Source organism: Antechinus flavipes, chromosome 5 (assembly GCF_016432865.1).
Source record: "Antechinus flavipes isolate AdamAnt ecotype Samford, QLD, Australia chromosome 5, AdamAnt_v2, whole genome shotgun sequence".
NCBI classification, from domain to species: domain Eukaryota; kingdom Metazoa; phylum Chordata; class Mammalia; order Dasyuromorphia; family Dasyuridae; genus Antechinus; species Antechinus flavipes.
In genome coordinates this window covers 95,168,643-95,190,771 of record NC_067402.1, presented here as the reverse complement: position 1 = coordinate 95,190,771, position 22,129 = coordinate 95,168,643, and the positions used below count along the sequence as shown (strand labels likewise).

Genomic DNA, 22,129 nt, shown 5'->3' with positions numbered 1-22,129 from the left:
CCACCTTCCACTTTTATGCATCCATTCTGTTCCAATGCCTTTGTCACAATTTCTGATTCCCATTCTTGGAAAGAGTTTGTCATCATCTCCAGCATCTCAGTTTTTCAAGTTTTGCTTTAGTTAGAAGGCTATAGTATTACCTCAGCTGCCAATGTTTTTCTTTTTATCCCTGGAGATCAACATTCTGTCAGGTAATTTAAAACCCGCTATTATTTTAGACCTACCTTTGGCTTTGGGTTTTGTGGAGGCTTCAAGGGAGTACTAATACCTCTGGTATGAGGACTTGCTGAGCCCTTTTTAGGGCTGTACTACTTTGTATGTCTACCTACCATGTTTCCCCAATAATAAGACACTGTCTTGTTATATATATTTTTTTTGGACAGAAAAACACCAGAGGGATTATTTTCAGGGGAGGGCTTATTTTAATGAACATTGATAGCAATTTTAATAAACAGGTAAATGTGAACAAAAAAAAGTACCTTTATTCAATAATTGATCATGTCATCTTCTTCAACAACACCGTCATAAGTGTCCATACCCTGAATTCCATCCTGGGTGTCTTGTGTCTCTATTTCCTTCAGAAGAAGTGGACCCAATCTGTCATGTCTAGTAATATAACTCTCTTTAAATGAACATGTCTTGTCCAGGTAACCTGCTCGTAGTGCCTTGGTGACACAGCTGTCAGTAATTTTATCCCATGACTTCTTATTGCAGACAGGGCTTCACAAAGTTTCCACGCTGATTTCTTTCCACTCTACTTTCAATGTAGTCATTGACTTCCATGCACAAATGGTCCTTGAATGGCTTGTTTATTGCAATATCAAGGGTCTGGAGATAGGCAGTCATTCCTGCAGGAATCATTACTTGATCTATTCTTCTCTCTGCAAGGAAGTTCTTCATTTCTTTAGCACGGTGAGTGCTGGCTGAGTTCTTCTTTTATCCTCCATCATGCCTCTTTTATCCTCCATCATGACCCCTCACTCGCACTTACATACCGGGTTTTTATGTTGTCCTGCCTCAGCTCTCCTCCGCGGCACTGCTCTCAATGGCGCCAGCAAGCAAATCACTGGGGAAGAACAGGATGACACGCTCACTGCTGCAGCTCTGATTGGATGCAGCTCGGAGCGCGGCATGCGTTTCACCCAGGGGGAGGGGGAAGGGAACGGTGCTACAGAGGGTACCGTAATGTAGCATGTAGCGCAGGGGATCACCTTCACTACAGTAGCAATCTCAATAGGGCTTATTTTTGGGGGAGGGCTTATTTTAGAGGAATCTTACACAGTAATGGGAAGGGCTTATTTTTGGGATAGGTCTTATTATCGGGGAAACATGGTATCATCCAACTCTAACTTGTGGCTCTAAGAAGCTGTAGCATGTGCAGCAGCCATAACCTGCTAACATTGTCTCAGCAGATGGCATAAACTTTCATGAGGGTAATTGACAGGCCCCAAGCCCATTGGTGAATTAGGGAGGTTTGTGAAGCTACCCAGAGTTTGTGAAGAATGGGCAAAGGATAACAATTGCTTCCAACTGCCATGGATGCAAAGGAAGTGGGTGCTGTGGAACACCCACTTGGACTTGGGGTTCGGTCAAATAGCAAAGATGCCAAGATCATTCTCTGTGTCCGAGGACATTGCTAGTCATCTTGGCTTTTGTCCAGCCACTGAACTTCAGTGACTAGGAAAAGAGTTTGAGCCCGATGATTTTATGTAATTCTACTTAAAGTAAATCCAATTTATATCCAAGCCAAGGTATCATCCCAAGATATCATTAGTCTTCTTCAGAAATGAACAAGAAACAACAATGCTTCATCATTTCCACTCAACTACCTTGGCAAAATTTCATTTCTCTCTGGGTTTGCCTTTATTTTTTCTATTAAACTGGGGGTGGGTTGGACTGAATGGCCTATTATTCATTTCAGTTCTAGGACCACAGTCCTATGATCAAATTATCTTAACTATGGGTACAAAGTACTTCCTTTGGTACTTCCTACTCAGTGAGGTAGAATGGAATAGGGTAGATCCGTTCATTCATCTCCATTTTCTCTTAGTACCTCATCAACATAATTACTATTTAGCATTCTGCAGATGTATTTGTATCCCCCCTTTTAAAAAAATCATATTTCTTATTTTAGCTTAATCATACTCCTTTAATTTCCTTTCTGTTTTCCCTCCAAAGCCAAATAAGTAGGGATCCTATTTAACTTGAACCCAGGCTGTTTCTAAAAGAAGATTTTCTCTATTTCCTCCAGGATGTCTCTCACTTTATGGATGAAGAATTCATGGAAGTAAATCATTTACTCAAGTTTGCATTGTGTAGAGTCAAACCTAGAACATATATTCCTTGATTCCTCATTCAATAGTTCTTCTGTTGTACTATAAGAATTAAATAATTCCCTTTACAGTTAACCTTCAGAAATACCAGAATAGAAAAGAACACTAAATGGCATTTTTGACTATTAAATTTGTTCAATGAACCTCTCAGAATATGTCAGAACTTGTTTCCAGCTGTGACTTGTGAGGCGTCTGCTTTGGCTTCTTCCCAGATGCCTATCTGTATGGTATTATTTTTTTTTCTTTTGCATCTATCTCTTTTTCTTCAGTTAACTGCCCCTTTGCCTGCCCATTCCAGATATCCATTTTGACTTTTCAATTGCCATTCCATCTGATTGAATAAAATCAATTAATTACACCTCAAAATGAAGACATCTTTTATAATTGCCTAAATAAATTTCTCTCAAAGAGGAAGAACCATTTCTTTTTTATTTTCCAACTTTTAAATTTTATATAATTAAGTGGGATGTGTTTTCAAATAACAGATTTAAGGTTGAACAATATTGCTCTTTTTTTAAGGGTCACTCAGATTGTGATTGTTGAATTACATAATAAAGGCTCATTCGATTTGTGTTGTCGTACAGCTAAGCCAAATGAAATTCTACCATAATGACAAACACATTGACCATTTAAATATGCACTATAAAATTACAATTTGAATATAATCTTTTTTTTTAAAGTTGCATCATATTATCATAGAGATGGTATGGATAATTCTAAAGATTAAAGAAATAACAAGATTATAAAACTTAGTAAGCAAAAACCTATTTACACTATTAAGTGATGATTATATGAAAAAATAGAGTATGTTCTTATATGGAAAATAAAACTCTTTGATTCTATATTTAAATTATTTTAGCCATTGTCTTATTTATAACTGCTTCTGTAACATCTCTTTCCTCGAAATATGTTTAATTCAAAGAAAAAAAAAGTAGAGAGTTCCTACACTGAAGAAATATTTGAATGAGAGTACATATCTTCAAAGAGGTCACAGTTTTGTTTTTTTTTTCTTTAAATTGGGGGTTAAATATTTTCGAAAAAAACCCTATAATACAGAATAATGTGTGATATTTACAAAGGTTACTATTAGTTTTACTTTTCTTGTATTATGGACATATTAAATATATGCCTAGTTAAGATCTTTTGACATTAATGCTTAATTATAATTTCCATACTTAAAATTAAAGGAAGGCAGAGTTGAAGACTCAGGTGTATAAATTTATAGGACCACTGTATGTTATTTGTTGGAATCCTTACTAACTGCTAACTAATTAGAGTTGATCTAATCTTACAAGAAGATGTTTTGGGCAGAACCTGAAACAAGGTACTAAGTAGAACTAATTAATACAAGGCTTGTGTTCACACCTTTACTCATTGGAGTTCAATGAGTTCACACCTCCCTTGAAGCTCTTTGGGCCAGAGAGCACTATGGGAGAAAACCCACAATCCCTCTCTTGAGCATAAATAGAGCTTCAATGGGCCAGTCAAAGAAGTTCTTCAGAGTGAAGAAGCTACAAGTAGAGATTTCACCAGAATGACATGAAAAGTGGAGCTGGCTGGAGGCTGAAGAAAGCAGAGGCAGAGGCTGAAGGACCAGACCTTTGGATTTAAAGACATTCGGAGAGAGCTCTTGGAACCAAGCAGAGAGATAGGCCTCTAAGCTAACCGGGCTATATTGGAGATAATAAAAGATCTGAACTTTTATCACCTGGCTGTGTTTTGAGAAGAAAAAACTCACCACATTTTGGCGCCCGAACAGGGACCGATTCAGATCCATCTGAACTAGATCACCACATTTTGGTGCCCAACGTGGGGCTGATTCAGATCCATCTGAACTAGAGCACAACAGTTATTCAGAGAGAAACCCTAAATACCTATTATTTGAATATGACAGACACCATTTCCAGTATTTGAAAAAATATATATACCTAAAATAAACCAATTGCTATGACACAAAATGCAGTAAAATGTAGTAGTCTGCACATAGAAGATATGCAGGAAATAGTATTAATTAACAGAAAAATCACTTTAAGATTAGATAAAATATAATGTACATTTATGGAGCTCTTCCACACTTGTGCTACATGTAGAAGAATCCATAGCAGATGGATTCACTGAAACATTTGGTGGAGAAACCTGGATTAAAATAAAAAGCTGAGAAAAGAAATTTGCCAAATGCCACTTTTAGGTAAAAAAAAAATTTCTAGGAAAGTTGTTTGTTTGTTTTCTTATCATATCAAGTGTCTAATCTCTGTATTTGTAATTTGCATTATTTGCTTTTAATTCTGTCCACAAGGGCCAACCAATATGTCTAATCTGTTTTCCACATTTCATAGTGCAATGGAAAGAGCAGGTGGCATTTACAACCATAAGTCCTGGATTTGAATCCCAACTTTGCTTCTTAATAGCTACTTAATAATAAGTAGATTAATGGCAATAGACCAAAGCTCCATCATCTGTAAAATGAGGATATTAGACCAGATAATTTTTGAAGTAGCTTCCAGATTTGGAGTTACACCTGGGATTCCCACAATGATAAAATCACAGGCTCAGGACTCCTCTCTCACTATATTTGTTTCAAGTGCAGTTAAGTGACATAGCAGATAGAATGATAAATAATAATCTGGGAGATCTGAGTTCAATTTTTGCCCCCAGCACTGAGAAGTGTATGATGCTAGGAAATCACGTAATCCTTTTACCTCAGTTTACTCACTTATGAAGTTGGTTCAGTTCGGTGATACAATACATAGAGCACTGGGATTGAAGTTAAGAAGACCTCAGCTCAAATGCAGTATCAAAAAACTTACTAGCTATATGACGTAGCACAGTTTGTCTCAGTTTCTTCATCTGTAAAATAGAAATAATAATAGCATTTACCTCCCAGAATTGTTGTGAAGAGCAAAGGAAATATCATTTGTAAAGGACTTAGCATTGTGCCTGTCACATTTTAGATATAATATAAATGTTAATTGTCATTATTATTATTATTGAAATTAAAATAATGATGACATCTCAAAAATGTTGTGAGAATCTAATGTGACAATAAATGTAAAGTTTTTGGAAACATAAAAGTACAATATAACTACAAGCTATTATTATAAATGTAAGAAATTAAAATGCTTTATAAATATTCAAGAACAATAAAAAAAATTGAAAAAAGAAAATCCTGTGACAGCATGATTTTTATTACCTAAATAAAGATACCATTATTTGGACTAGGTACTGATCTTTAATTTTACTCTATATTTGACAATGCAGTTCAGAGTTTCACAACAATTATTTTGACTATTTCGGGATAACAAACTTTCATCTTAGGGAAATTTTCCACATCATAAGTAGTAGCCTATTCCTAGAAAGGAGAAAGAAATTAATATTGTATATTTGTCTATTGCAAATTTCACATTATATCTCATTTCTTTGTGAACAATTCATAAGTAAGGGGACAGACTTTTAGAAAGTTCATTCTTCCTCTCTTTCATTCATAATTCAAAATATTTGTTCAGTGAAAGAAGTGGCTAAATTTTCTATTCAATGACATGAAAATAGGAAGGGAAATAGGACTATCATTTGCCTCCTAGAATCTTAGACCAAATGTTCTGGCAGATCCTTTCCATTAATTGAGGAATACTCTCCTTTTCCTCACACTTCTGTATTATTAATATCTCAGGTTCTTAGTAAGCTTTCAAAAAACTTAAATGATTCAGGATTACCTTGGTTTTACATTTGTGAAGATCAAATTGAGGAGAAAATGTTATTGAGAAGGGGGGGAAATATGAAAAGAACCTAAATCCATTTCATCGTTTATTCCTTGGGATATAGAACTTGATTATTAAGGTGACCTTGAATGAATCTTAAGTTTTAGAAATTTAGTTTTCAAGTCCTTCAGATTCATAAGAATAATGATAACTTCTGTTAAAATCTCCAGGGAATGCCTACTGTGGCAGTGCATTAAAATGCAGTCAAGTTAAATCTGAGTTCTCATTTTCCATTACTCAACAGAGAAACATTTGGTGAGGTTGATAATTACCTACTTATAATGCAGAAAAGAGTATCAGAGCTCATGACCATCTTCATTTTCCCCAGGTAGCTTATATAGATATTTTATTATATTTGCTCCATAGATATAAAAATAAATACTTTTCACTGGTATTATGATATAACAATTTTGAATTGAGGAAAATAGTGATGATATTAAACATCTTTTGGCTTTTTAAAAAATTCACAACAAATGTTTATTAATTTTTATATCTATACAATTATCTGTTGAAATTTTTATTTCTTTATCATACATTTTTCCATTTGCATACTAGGACTGCTGCACATCACCCACAAAATGGTGATCTAAAGGAATGTCTTCAGCATATTATAAAACCGTTATTGTACTAAAACTACTTGAGGATCAGTTGTAGGGCATGAAAAGAACATTGTATGGGAAAAGAAATTGAGATTTGCAGTATTCCTTATTTGTTTTTGTTCAATCATTCACTTGTATCTGATTCTTTACAATCCCATGGACTTTAACATGCCAAACCCTTCTACCCTCCATTTAAAGTCCAAGTTCAATTTCAATTCCATATAACACTATTTATTGATTTCACCCTGCCACCCTTTTTCCTTTTCTTTTCAATCTTTGCAAACATCAGGGTCTTTTCCAGTAAGTCCTATCATCTAAATATGTGGCCAAAGCATTTAGTCTTCAGCTTCCATATTTGATCGTCCTGTGAAGAGTTCAGATAAATTTCTTTAAATGTTTATTGATTTGATCTCCTTGCCAATCAAGGGGATCTCCAAAGTCTTATCCAATATTATAATTTAAAAGTTTCAATTTTTGCCATTCTCAGTTTTCCTTATAGTCCAAATCCTATAGCCATCTGTGGCTATTGGGGGGAAAAATCACAACCTTGACTGTATGGATCTTTGTTGGCAGGGATGTCTCTGCTTTTTATTATGCTGACCAGATTTGTCATAGTTTTCCTTCCAAGGAGCAAGTGTCTTTTATTTTCATGGGTTCAATTGCAATCTGCAATCATCTTTAAGTCCAAGAATATAAAATCTGGCACTGCCTTTTCTTATCTCTTTATTTGTCAAAAAGTAATCAGGGATAAATTACTTGCCCTGAATCACATAGCAATAAATATCTGAAGCTGAATCTATACTCAAATCTTCCTGATTCTTGGCCCAACCCTCTCTCTATCTATTGTCCCATTCGACTGATCTCAAACATTCATCATTGAAGTTCTCCAATTAATGGCATCAGAATTCCACTGAAGCACTGAGTTTACTTTTTGGTTTTTGATGTGCAGATCACTAGAGCAAGAATAGTAATTTGCAAAGGTTCTAGCAGCAGCCATTAACAAGGAGGAAGCCAAGATAGTTGGTTGAATTAGGTAAAAAGTATGACAAATGGCAATAAATAATTTTCTTTATGATTGTGACATTTTCAAGCATATTTAAATATATGGATTCCTTAAAGAACAAAGCCTGTAAGTAGAGTTTGTTTCTTCCTTTTGAATTTGGGGGGAGGGAGAAGGCAAGAAAAGAAGAAAATTTCATTTAAGACCAGATTTCCAGACTTTATTCAAACTGTATTTGATCTAGTGAGGTTTTATCCTATTTTATCACATGCATTTTATACTTGACCACCTACCCACATTAAAAAAAATTGCAATAGATGAACTCTAATCAATTGAAGCCTATCTATATCCCAGGACTAAGCACAGATTCAGTTTGTAGTAGATATACTTTTGATACTGACATGATATCTATTTAATTTGTCTTGAATTTTATATAATCATATTTTAAATTCATTTTTTGAATCACCTCAACTATATTTCCATTTCCCTTAGGCTAGAGAACATGCCTTAACCATTATTTGTTGTATTATCCAGACTGTCATAAAGATAGTAAAGAATGAAGATATATTTGTTGATTTGATTTTATGTGCCCTTTAAGTTTTCCAGTTTTGAAGACTCAAAAATGAGTTATGTAACATTAATAGTAATAGTTAAGTCCAAGAATGGGAAAGGGAAATTTTTTCTCATCTTCTGTTCTCCAAAAAATCTCCTCAGTATTTAAAAATATATTTCTTTTCTTTGGGCTATTCTTCATACAAGAAAATGACTATGTTCTCTTTTGGATTCTACTTTCCTAGGTTTTAGAAGGTTGCTTTTGGATCACTCTAATTCTTGATTTCTTTTATTCTTGTATTTTTCTAAGACATAATTTCTCTTAAATTGTTCTGGAGATGCCCTTTATCTTGTTCCTGATTCTGGCTACAAAAATGTGTGATTATATTGCCTATGTGAGTGCCTAAGAGATGGATACAATGTAAAATGAGTTCTTTATCAAACTTGAAACAACTCTAATATATTTTCTCCCCAGTGTCACCACTGTTTAATACTTGTATTCAATTCTTGGGAAAGCCCTATTTGCATGTCAAAATCCTTACACTCTTTAATATTCACAAGTTTTATTTTAATTTACTTTGTTTTATTTTTAAATCCTCGTGGAATTCAGTCAAGGAAGATTGGAAAGGCAGAAACATTTTTTTGTGCTTTTTCTCATTCTTTTTAATTAGTTCATTACAAATAATAGTATTCTCAGAAGTAAAAGAGGTCTTAGACCTTTGCCAGTAGAAGTTCTAGATAATATGTTTAGCATTTTGAAACAGAACTCAGTTAATCAGCATGTCTTTTATAAAAAAAACTTCATTCATTTTAACCAACTTTTAAAAGCTTGTTGTTATAGTTGTCATTAATTTAAATGAGTATGTTAGCTGCATATGTGGGGGACAAGTACTTGGATAAATGAATGAACATGTGGTGGAGCTAATTCTCTGTAGGTCCCCTAAAATAATTTTCGTGAAAAAGTTGTATTTTTCAGTCACCAGTGTTATCATATAGATGAGTCATGGTCAATGTGACCACAAGTCTGCCTTTTGAATTAGTAAACACCCAAAAGCAAAAAGAAACTCAGTGTTATGTTCACCTATGTCAAACAATGACACAGTTCCTCTGCATTTCTTGCATATGTAAAGGTGTTTATGTTTGGTGTCTTTGTGTCTATATATATGTGCATGTGTTTTACTATTACATTGGATTATTTTAGGTTATCTATATATTTATTTTGAATATGTAGAGCACCAAAAATTTATAAAAATTTTGAGTTTGGAAAGAACTTATCTCTATCTCTATTTAATCCTATCTCTAAAATATGTGTTTTAAATAACTAAAGCCTACAAAGTCATACTAGTAGTAGAAGGAAGACTAGAACTTATGCCACTGAACTCCTAGGTAAGAATTTTTCTCTACCATTGCTTATAATATGTATTGAAACAATTTTTAAATGGAAGTGACCTATGTCACATAGAAGTCCAACTATGCCTCCCACCAAATATAAAAACTAATGGAATTGCAAAAAAGGGAGTAAGGGAGAAAAAAGGTTTTTATTTTTGTAATCAGGAATATATTAATTCTTGTGAATCCATTTGAAATATAATAATCATTTTGTAATATCAATAAACTTTTAATTTTTGTTTTGTACATTTACATTTTCTTATGTGAATCTTGCTTCCATCAAGGAACATCTGGATAGTACTTAGAGCTATCATGGAGAGTTTCTTTGAGCCAAAAATAGCTAAGATTTCTTTTCACAAGTTGATATTCTATTATTCTTATGTTTTTATGGTACAGAGATGTTGAAAACATAAAGAAAGTATTTTCAGAATATTTGTATTAAATTTTCATTGAAAGCCTATAGTCTAATTTCCAATTTGAGATGCAACTAATATTTAACAGTTATTGTAAGGCTAACTATTTTACTCTGAAATTATGCTGTAACATTCAACTGATACATGGTAGACATGTTTTATATTTTGAAATATATATACGATTAGAATTAATTTTAATAATTTTATAAACTTGAAAAAACAACTTCCTTAACATAAGAAAGAATACAAAAAATTGTCTAGTTGCAGTTTTCATTTTCTTTCTAATTATTAGAATAAAACAGAGAAAATATATGTAGCCCTTCAAGGTACTGTTGCAAAGCAGAGGTAAAAAGCATAGAAAGCATTCCTTCTCATGGAATTATTCTTATAAAAGAAAATTGTTTCATCAATCAAGAACTTGACAGGAAGATCCCCACCATTGGAGAGAATAATTTTGTTTTGTTTTGTTTTGTTTTTTGTGTGTGTGTGTGTGTGTGTGTGTGTGTGTGTATGTGTGTGTGTGTGTGTGTGTATGAAGGCTAGTCTTAATTTTTATGAAGTAGGCAGTCTTGACTAGATTAAGTGGTAGCATTTAATATTATTTGAATGAGGCCCAAATTCCAGGCCTCTCCTACCTCAAAACTACCAAATGCATATTCATAAAAGTCAATATTCTAATATTGCCTGTTGGAATCCTTACTAACTGCTAACTAATTAGAGTTGATCTAATCTTACAAGAAGATGTTTTGGGCAGAACCTGAAACAAGGTACTAAGTAGAACTACCCATAATCCCTCTCTCTGGAAGGAGCATAAATAGGCCAATGGGCCAGTCGGAGAGTTCTGGAGAGTGAAGACGCTACAAGTCGAGATTTCAGGGGAATGACATGAAGAGTTGGAGCTGGCTGGAGGCTGAAGAAAGCAGAGGCAGAGGCTGAAGGACCAGACCTTTGGATTTGGTGACATTCGGAGAGAGCTCTTGGAACCAAGCAGAGAGATAAGCCTCTAAGCTAACCGGGCTATATTGGGATAATAAAAGATCTGAACTTTTATCACCTGGCTGCGTTTTGAGAAGAAAAAGCTCACCACATTTTGGCGCCCTGAACGTGGGACAAACAGACCCCTCAGTGGATTTCAGTGGAAAAGCTCCGATCCTGATTCAAGTGGAAAAGCCTCTGATCCTGATCCAGTGGAAAAAACTTCAACCCAGAAATTAGGGTGAGTGCAACAAAGAAATTTTGTTAGAAGAGTTAAAGTAGAATTTCATCTAAGATGGGACAGATATTTAGAAAACAGTCTGTTTCTGTTCAAGGAAAATGTTTAGAGAGCATTGTCAAAATTATGGAAAGCCAAGGTTTAATTATAAGTTTACAGCAAATCACTGAACTTTTACAAACTGTAAAGGACATATGTCCTTGTTTCTCTCTTGATAAGGAATTAGATCTAAATGAATGGAAATTGGTTGGAGAGGATCTTTGTCAATTCTATGATAAAAATGGGCCTAACTCAATAATTAATACATATAATGTAATACAATTGGCTATAAGAAGTTATTTAAGTGATAGAATGATGAAAAGGAAAGTACAGGAGGAAAAATTGCCAACTTTACTAGGTGAAAAGGAGGACGAATCAGATGAGAATGGAGTTAATTACAATTCTGAGTATGATACTTCACAGCAGGAGGAATTAGGTGATTCCACATCTCATGACCCTCCCCCCACAATTAACCCTTCATGGGTGGAACAAGGGGGAGGGAGAGAGACAGAAACACAGTCAGCTTCTCCTGTAAAGCAGAATTTAACAAGATTAGAAAAAGCATTAATTAAGGCAAAAAATGAAGGAGAAGATATATCTGATTTTATAAATGCATATCCTGTGATTGAAGAGCTCAACTCCTCATGTCAAAAAGAGAGAAAATACACTCCTTTTAATTTGGAAAAAATTAAAGATTTGAAAAAGAGTTGCACTCTTTATGGGGCTACATCATCTTATGTGAAGATGTTACTGGATAATTTGTCTAATGAAATCCTAACCCCGAATGACTGGAAATCCATAACGAAAACTTGTCTAGAACGGGACAAAATTTATTGTGGCTTTCGGAGTTTCATGAATTATGTAGGATTCAAGCCCAACGCAATAGGCAAAAAGGAACTGTTGTACAAATCACTTTTGACCAACTAGCTGGTGAAGGTCAGTATGCAGAGAGTTCAGAACAGATTTATTATCCCATAACAGTCTATGAGCAAATTTCTAAGGCTGCAATAAAAGCTTGGAATTCTCTCCCTGGACAGAAAGATGGAAATAATGCTTTCACAAAAATAGAGCAAGGTCCCAATGAAACTTTTGCAGATTTTGTGGGACGTTTACAAACAGCTGTAATAAGAACCATTGGAGATAATGCAGCAACAGAAATAATGACTAGACATTTGGCTAAGGAAAATGCCAATGAGATTTGCAAGAGAATTATATGGGGGCTAGACAAAAATGCTCCTTTAGAAGAAATCATAAGATGCTGTGCCACAGTGGGCACAAATGCTTATTATGCCCAGACTATGATGAACATGGAAAGACAAGGTCCTTCTTGGCAGAGGATTTCTAGAGAAACTCGTCGATGTTTTCATTGCGGAAAAATTGGACATCTAAGAGCCCAATGTAGAAATGGAGATAAAGTGAGAAGACAGGGTGAGAGAAAACCCAAAACCCCATGTCCAAAATGTAACCAAGGCTTTCACTGGGCTTCTAAATGTATATTGACCCAGAAGAATGAGAGGCAAGGCCCAGCTCCAAAGTATCAATCAAAGGACAGGTGGGGCATGATAGCAGCTGAAGTTACACCCAGAGAGACTTTAGAAATTCAGGATTCTGATGTCATCAACCAACAGAAAAGCAATCAGGATTACAGTTGGGAAGAATACAGGTCTTTTAAGACAACAAGGCAATATCCAGTGCAAACAGCTCCAATGTAATTACCAGATGATGAGGAGAAATCCCAAATTTGGTAAATAGAAGGGAATTAGATTAACTGCTTGGGGAAGAGGATCTGCTTATATTTCCACAGATGGAGAAAGAATCAAATGGCTGACAAGGAGACTGTTAAAAAGACTTTTAAAATCTTCAGGAATCATTGGATTTCCTAACACAAGATGAAACTGTTTTAGTTCTTGAAAAACCAGCAAGAATCATTGGGTTCCCTGAGATGAAAAATTGTTGATGAGACCTTTTGCAGTACTTCAGAGCTTACAGGAATTATTAGATTCCTGGCACATGAACTAATGGACAATGGAATCCTATTGGACTGTTTCTAGGACTTATGGACATGTGTAAATTTTCAGGATGATTCATGTTATTTGTTACATTACTACTAGCCTGTGTTATATTGCTATGTGCTTATGTAAATTATGTATAATGCCTCCCATATTGATGGATTTATGTATACCATATATATCTGTTACAAAGTTCTGGCCCATATTGATGGCTTTATGTGTACCCCCTCAGAAACCCCCTATGTTTTAAAACAAAAGAAAGGGGGAGATGTTGGAATCCTTACTAACTGTTAACGAATTAGAGTTGATCTAATCTTACAAGAAGATGTTTTGGGCAGAACCTGAAACAAGGTACTAAGTAGAACTAATTAATACAAGGCTTGTGTCCACACCTTTACTCATTGGAGTTCAATGAGTTCACACCTCCCTTGAAGTTCTTTGGGCCAGAGAGCACTATGGGAGAAAACCCATAATCCCTCTCTCTCATATCCCACAATTCCTCCCTCTTGTATAAAAGAAACAGACACAGAGCACTTTGGGGGATTTTCACCGGAATGGCATGAAGACTGGAGCTGGCTGGAGGCTGAAGAAAGTAGAGGCAGAGGCTGAAGGACCAGACCTTTGGATTTAAAGACATTTGGAGAGAGCTCTTGGAACCAAGCAGAGAGATAGGCCTCTAAGCTAACCGGGCTATATTGGAAATAATAAAAGATCTGAACTTTCATCACCTGGCTGCATTTGGGAAGAAGATCACAACATTTTGGCGCCCGAACAGGAACCTATTCAGATCCATCTGAACTAGATCACAACAATTGCCCATGGAATAAAATACAAATCCCCAATCTATAATTTATGATGATCAAGATTTTATGATTGATTTAATTTTTCCATTTATAAAAGGCAATCAATCAATTAATCATTGGTCTTTTCTAAATGCCTAATAAGTGCCTAGTACTGTGCTAGACATTGAGAATTTAAGAAAAATGAAAATCTTATAGATTTCTTTGGTTTTTAAATAATTTATGGAAATTATACACTAAATACCAAAAAAAGAAGTTAAGCCATTTGGGAGGGGGTAGTTGGTTAATTACAGTGTGTATGTGGCGGGGGGAGGGTTGGTAATGGCAGTGATGTTGAAAAGATGGTTGGAGCCATATTATGTAGAATATGAACATAAAGTACAGAAATTTATATTTTATCCAAGAGATGTCAATTTGTCAATGGAATCAGGTTTGTATTTAAAGAAAATTATTTTGCCTCTGGGTGATGTAAGACTTAAGGCAAGGGAGATCAATTGGAGGAAGGATTATGGGGGCCTGAACTAAGAGGGTGGTTGCATGAGTGAAGAGAAGCAATCAGATGGGAAAGGCTTTAGGATGGTAGAAATAGCAAGATTTGGCATATTTTGGACATATCAGGTTAAGGATAATGAAAAGTCTAAAATAATGTCAAAATTATAGTGTCTAGTTGAGACACTAGAAGGATGGTAATACCTTTAATTAAAAGAGTAAATCTTGGAAGAAGGGAAGAATGTAATTAGAAAGACAATAAATTTGACTTTAGAAATGTTGAGTTTCAAAAATTTCTGATATGATTGGGCATAAAATTCAGGAGAGAACCTGATGCTAAATTTATAGTTCTGAGAGTCATCTGCATAAAGGTGATAGTTACTTCTGGGGGTAGAGGCAAAACGTCAGAGTAGGGAAGCACTCAAACTTCCTCAACATTCCCCTTCAAACAATATCAAAGTAATGTTTCAAATCAAATTTGAGAATTGCAGAACCAAAATAGGTTAGAGTGAAATGATCTTCCAATTTAAAGCAACACAGAGGTCAGAAAGAGAGATCTATGATGTGGGAGAGGAGGTAAGCCTGGAGACTATGTGGATGAAATACCAGAAGGAATAAACTTTGGAACTTAGTTAAAAAAATTATTGTTAAATTTTTTATGTGTAATTGGAAAATGCATAAAATTATGTGCATTTAAGAAAGAGATAGAGGAAAAAAGAGAGGGAAAGAGAAAGAGAAACAGAGATAGAAAAAGAGACATAGAGACACACAGAGAGAGACAGAACTTCTTTGTATCTGTGAATAGTCAAACCTATGGAAGTGAATCAAATATATAGACAGAGTTGACTCAAAGAGTTAACTGAAAAGTACATTTTCTTTTTTCCTTGCAATCTTTCAAAGTAATATGATCAAATAAGAATCAGTACTTCAATTGCTGGGAATTTTAATAGGAAAAAAATATAGATATTTTATATATCTATATAATATATATAGATAATAATATATAGATATATATAATAATATATAGATTTCTTTGATTTTCAAGTAATTTAGGGAAATGATACATAAAATATTATAAAAGCAGTTAAATCAAGCTTTTTTGGGAAAACTTTCAAGAATGAAATTTCCAGAAAAAGAATGTGATTATCATGAGGGAAAAAAGAAGGTATGCTGTCTGAAATGACTTATTAATTTATCCCTATTATATGAATTGGAAAAACATCAACAACATAGAAAAGAAATGTGTGGAAATAGTAGGAAATAAGAAATGAATGCAAAAGTAGAATATGATCAGGGAAATTAAAGTTTAGAATAGGTTGAGTTTGAAAATGAATCAAGTCAAAAATGGCTCTTATTTTTTTGTTTTTTTAGGGAATGATTATAGAAAAGATTATTTTTGAGACTGAACTGGATGATGATAAAGGTGAAAGTGAAAAAGGAGAATTTTTCAAGTAATATTTTATATCCCTTTTCTCTGTCCAAGGAAAACAATCTTCAGATTGAAAGGATAAGGAGGAAATAACTAAAGAAAGTAGAAAACCAAAATGAGGAAATAAATGGTAAGAAGATATTCATTGAAATGAGCTTCCGTGAATTAATTCATCAGATTTTTACAAAGTACAACTTACGGTTACCATCAAAAATTCATTTTCAGTGATTTTTGAAAAATATTAGAGAAAATATATGTCAAAATATAAGAGAAGAACCAGTTCTTGATTTTCAAAATTTGATTCATCAAACTATAGATAAATAATAGTAAAATCTGAGGATACCCAATTAACATGCATTGTACCTTCATCAACGACAAAGCACATCAGGATCTTTATATTCTTGTTGTTCTTGTTTTGAGATGCTTGTTAGAAAAGGATAATGCCAAAGATGAAATATAGCTTTATTTTACCAATTTATTATCCTAGCATTCTTTCCATTTTTCCTAGACATAGTATAGTCATGAGGACTATAAGATCATACTAATATTTGTATTTGTAAGTGATTGGCCCTATCCTGCAAATTTTATTAATGTATTAATGACAAACTGGTGCCATATATTATTCTGCTATTCAACATTTTTTTCTGGTTGTTTTGATATAAGTAGCTAGTTCATGTTATAAAATTTGTAGAAGAATTGAAGTTGAGGCATACCAAAAAACTTCACACAGTTGACTTCACATCCATAGGACTGCAGAAAAATGTCTGAAGAGTGGTTTAATGAAGAAAAAAATTGAGAATTTCTAATGTGATTCAATACTAGAATTTCATAACTCAAAACAAACTATAGGCTATAATAAATTTAAAAAATGTAAAATTAGATATTAGTTTCATTGTACTCTTCCTTGATAAATTCATAATGGAGCATAGAATAATAGATTTGAATTGAGTAAAATGTTAGAAATGATCAATCCTCTGTTCCATTTTTCAGATGAGAGCATTTATGTCCAGAAAGATTAAATGACCTATATCAGATTACAAAAATAGTAGTTTAAGGTTGGGGGATTTCAACAATTTTGTTTCCATTTAGCTTATCCTGTCCACTGTATCTTTTGATGAATTATATTCAGATTTGGAGGTCAAATTTCATTATGGACATTGACAAGTTGAAGTACATATAGAAAAAGATAGTCAATAGTCATGGTGTTGAGATTACTGTGCTTTCTGCCAAATAAGGATTGTTGAAGAAATTGGGCATGTTTCATTAGCAGAAGATTTTTAAAAGATACAGAATGAGAAATATGATATTGACAGTTGACTTAAAATACATTCAGAAGTGTCCTTTTTAAGAAGGACTAGATAGATATCCTTTGTGAATTGGAAAAAACTAGGAACATATAGTTGAAAATAAATGAATATAGATTTCATTTTAATATGATTTTAAAAACTTCCTTATAACTTGAGTTACCATATAATGAAATAAATTAATTCATAGAGTAATAGGTTACTCAGAGCACTTTAAACAGACTCAATGAATACCTGGAAGAACTTTCATAAATGGCATTTCTATTCAAATATGTGTTCCTTTTAACAAATCATATATGTATGATTTTGGAAAGGGAATCTATGTATGTAGGATAGGGCAGTTTCTTGTGGATGATATGCCTGAGTGGGATGATATTATGAACTCTGAGTAACATCTGGAAAATTTGAATGAGAAAAATGATGGAATGGTGCCAGGAATCAGGAATATACCATAGGAAAATTTATTTAGTTCCATAATTTACCTTGCCCATATCTAAATAGAAATAGTATGTTGGTTACTTCAACTTCTTTCTTTCCTTACCATGAATGGATTTTTATCCATTTTATTTAACCCATAAATACTGAGGATTTTTATTATAAAATTTTTCTCTGTGTGTCTGCATACATGGTAGAAATTAAAATTAGGAATTCAAAGTGAATTTAAAAATGTTCTCCTTACACTAATTAAAACTGAGAGATTCACTTCCAGTGAAATTCCACATGGTATAATATAATCTACTAGGCCTTCTAACTTTAAAATTATGTTATTTTTTATAGACTTTTTCATAGCTACATATATATTTTGGTTATGTGCACTAAGTAGACAATATTATTATATCAAAATCACACCAACTTTAAAGCACTGAAACTTTAAAGCACTGAAAAATTACTGAACCCAAGCTCTAAAAACAGCAATGGAAAAAAGTTTGAAGCTTAAAATAGAGCTCTCCAAGACCCATGTCAAGAATAGATCTTAATATTACCATGAAGTTCCAAGTCAAGCAATTGAAGGACTTCCCATCAGGAGGGGAATGACTGAACAAAATGTGGCATATGATTATGATGAAATACTAATATATTATGAGGAATCATGAATAGGATGGCTTCTGGAGAAAAATCGGGAAGATTTATATGAATTCAGGTGAAATAAAATTCACAGAAGCACAGAACTTTATATGCAGTAGTAGCAATATTGTAATGATTTTTCACTGTGAATTTTAGCTATTCTGATCAAGCCAGTAATCCAAAATAATTCTAGAGGATCCACAATGAAAGATTTTTTCTCCCATTCTGAATTTACACCCTCTCACTTCTATAAAAAAAGGAAGGAGCCAAATTCTTTTTTTCCCCTTTAAAGTCAAGCTTGGTCATTATAATTATGCAGTGTTTTGTTTTACTTTACTGTTGCAGTTCTGTGAATTAGCATAAATGTAGTTATTGTATACATTTTTTTCATCATTCCAATTACTTCAATTTATATTACTTGATTTCTCTTCCTACTCTTTATTCTTCAAGATTATATTTTCTCAGGGCACAGTGATATTCTATCTCTTTTACCACAGTTTATTTAGCCATTCAACCAGTGAGCAAATATTGTATAATCCGTTTCACTCTAGGATTGCTGAATTTCAGCACCTTATAGCATATCCTGTAGATCATTCAAAACCTTAGATTTTAGTCTAGGAGAAGGTTTAGAAATAGACAGTGTAGATTTGGGAGCTATCTGCATGAATGATGCTTAGGAAAGACTATAGATTGGTGAGATAAAGAGAAATTAAGTCCTGGGAAATAAATAACTGATCCAACAAAACAATGAAAGGAAACGATTAATAAAGGAGAAACAGAGGAAAGCAGTTTTGTAGAACCCAGTATTAGCGCCAATGTCTAGAATGTTAACATAGTCAAAGATATCAAAAAACCTTCAAGGAGGATAGGGATTATTTTTCAGTCTGAAATATACTAAGTGTTTTAGTTTTAAGTATAAATGTAGTCAACAAAATATTAGTAAAATATAACCATCAGTCCAATAGATAGAAAGGAAAATTATCTGGAATAAATACATTTGTAGCACATGTGCATTATGGGATTTTATTTTCACTTGGACAAACCATTAAATATTAGCCTCATCCATATACTCAATTAAGTGAAAACAAATCATGAGTATAGTTCAATTTCTTAAAGAGTAGCTATCAACATTCTATGTTGTTTTATTTAGAATTGGCTTTAGATTTCCAATTCCCTTTTTAGACTTTTTAAATGAATGAAAATGACAGCATCTTGAGATGAGTCCTAGTGGGTCTCATCTTAGCCTAAACATGAAATATTGGAAATCTTTTTTTGTTTTATAAAAAAATACTTCATGCTTTTAGAATTGAAAAGAGTTTTGTGGTACTCCTAAGACTGAGGCCCATAGGGTTTCATAACTTTCAATGTCCTGTTATATGTTGAGAGTCAGGAAATGTCCTGTAATATGCTAGAATCAGGAAATAATATCTGAGATTGAGATAACTTTAAGCCATACTGTTTTATAGTTTGGATCTTTCAACGCTATAAACATTTTCTCCTTTCTTTATACTTTCAATTTATTTTAGATCCCCCAATCATATCAAAATGAGACTTTACCAACCAACCATACCAACTTGGAGGCATTTTTGATGTAGTAAAAATAGCATCAGAAATCTAGCTCTTGTACCAAATGACTGATCTTGGTAAAGTATCTTAATTTCTCTAGACCTCAATTTCTTTGTATTTAAATTGAGCAAAGTAAAACTAAGTTATTTTCAAGTTGTGTTCCCAGCTATTTATGACTTTGAATCTTAACTGGATATTAGGCATTACCTGCTATAGAGAATACAGAGCCAAAGGAGAAATAATTGCCGCTATTTGTTTGTAGATTATTGGTGACAAAAGATTCAATTAATCATCTGACACAATATGCCAGAGGCAGCTGTTTAATATATAATTAACATCTTGTGCAACTTATCCAATAATTTAAATTAGAAAGAAATTGAGTCATTTTATGGTAATGCTTCAGTTACTGGTCATGGTTAGGGAATGAAGTGTTTTCAATAATGTGTTTTTTTCTGGATAACTGAATCTTTTTGTTTTAACACTTTATGATAAGTTATTCTAAAGTATAGTACATAATTTTCCACCTTGGTAATCAAAATATATTAAATAAAATTCAATATTTTGTTAATACTAAAACTCATCATTATTATCAATTATTGAACCATGCAGTTGATTTAGTGTCTGGGGATAATTATGCCACATCAGTACTGATATTAGTATATGTCTTAGACAGACATCATTTTCATGAATAAATCTTTTATCAGGTAGATAACTTTGCCATTTATTTCTTTTGCCTTAAACCAGTATAACATGTAATCTACATGAAAAGACCTCAGTGGATGAGTGTTTTCTAAATGCATGATCAAAATAAATGAAATTACTTTCTAACTTTAATACAATCATAATCTACCACTGCCTTTGTTAGTATCCTTTTTCTTGTCTGGAATGTTTTAAAGAGTCCCTTAGATTTTACCAACAGGAACAGATTTAACCTGTTTAATCAGTGTTAGTGGATTTATTATCTCAAATGCATTATTGTTTAGGAAAACATCACTTAATATGTTTTCATTTGTATACATCAGTGAATATCCAATCTTCTATTTTGATATTCCTGTAAATAATTAAACTTATCTTTGTGTCTTCATTTATATCTGAATTCCCCATATTGCTAAATACTTAAAAGTCTTGAATGCTGTGTGGAGAATTGAGGTGGATGATGTCAAGACTGGATAATCTCAAGATAGCTTTCTTTCTTCCCCAAATTTGTCATGAGGTAAAGACTTCATATACTAAGTAAACAAATATGCCTACTTATTCATTTTAATTCATTTAATTAATTAAATGAAATTCATTTCAATTTTAAAAAGCATTGACTGTATATCCATGCTAGATTGTAGCCTTCATGGAGGAGGGAAAGGGAAAGAGAGAGGGAAAAGAATAAAGTAAAAAGTTTACAGCAGAGAACAAAAGGAAATACACAAGGTAGCAAAGAAAAGATGAACAGCTCTGAACAAGATGTTAGGTGGTTATTATAATAGAATTTCTTGAAAAGGAAATTTATTGTTTAATATATGGGGTCATCTCTTATGTTATGCGGTGCACATTAATTTTTTCCTGATTTATATTTAATTTTAAAATTAATTATATAAAAACAAACAAACTAATTTCTGTGCCTTCAAGTAACTTAATTACCTAGAGGGGTAAAATTCACAAAATTCACAAAAAAAATTTTAAAAAAGATATTAATTTGAAGAGGAAGACAATGCTAACAGCAGGAAAGATTTCAGAAAGTGGAACTTAAATTGAACCTTTAAGGAACTAAAGGATGCTCAGAGAAAGAGACAAGGAAGATGTACATTCAGAAAAATTTATGAAGATATTAAGAAAATATCAGAAAACTGAATTTCAGGATCATATAGACAAGTTTGAAACAAAGAGTATGTGAAGAAGAATATGAAATGTATTCTAAAAATTTTATTGAATCCAGACATTAAGGAAGTAACATCATTGTCAGCATAAGTACAAATAGTTAGTAATAATATATTACTTTAAGGTTTCCAAACTGTTTTAGTTATTATATAATTTTATCTTCACACCAAGCCTTCATATAGATTACTAAGCTGGTAGAATTTTCTTCTAATTATATTGGGAGTAAGTGAAGATTTTTGAAAGTTCAGTAATAAGAACAAACTTGATTTAAAAAAAAATCTACTTTGGCAGTTGTTTGGATGATT

At 33.0% G+C, this 22,129-nt stretch overlaps 1 protein-coding gene across 1 annotated transcript in view; it reads left to right on the top strand.

Annotated features, from left to right (window-relative positions):
* The window catches only part of CNTNAP2 (contactin associated protein 2), a 2,126,697-nt gene that overhangs the window by 244,004 nt on the left and 1,860,564 nt on the right, over positions 1–22,129 (top strand). The gene's annotated exons all lie outside the window — the stretch shown is intronic.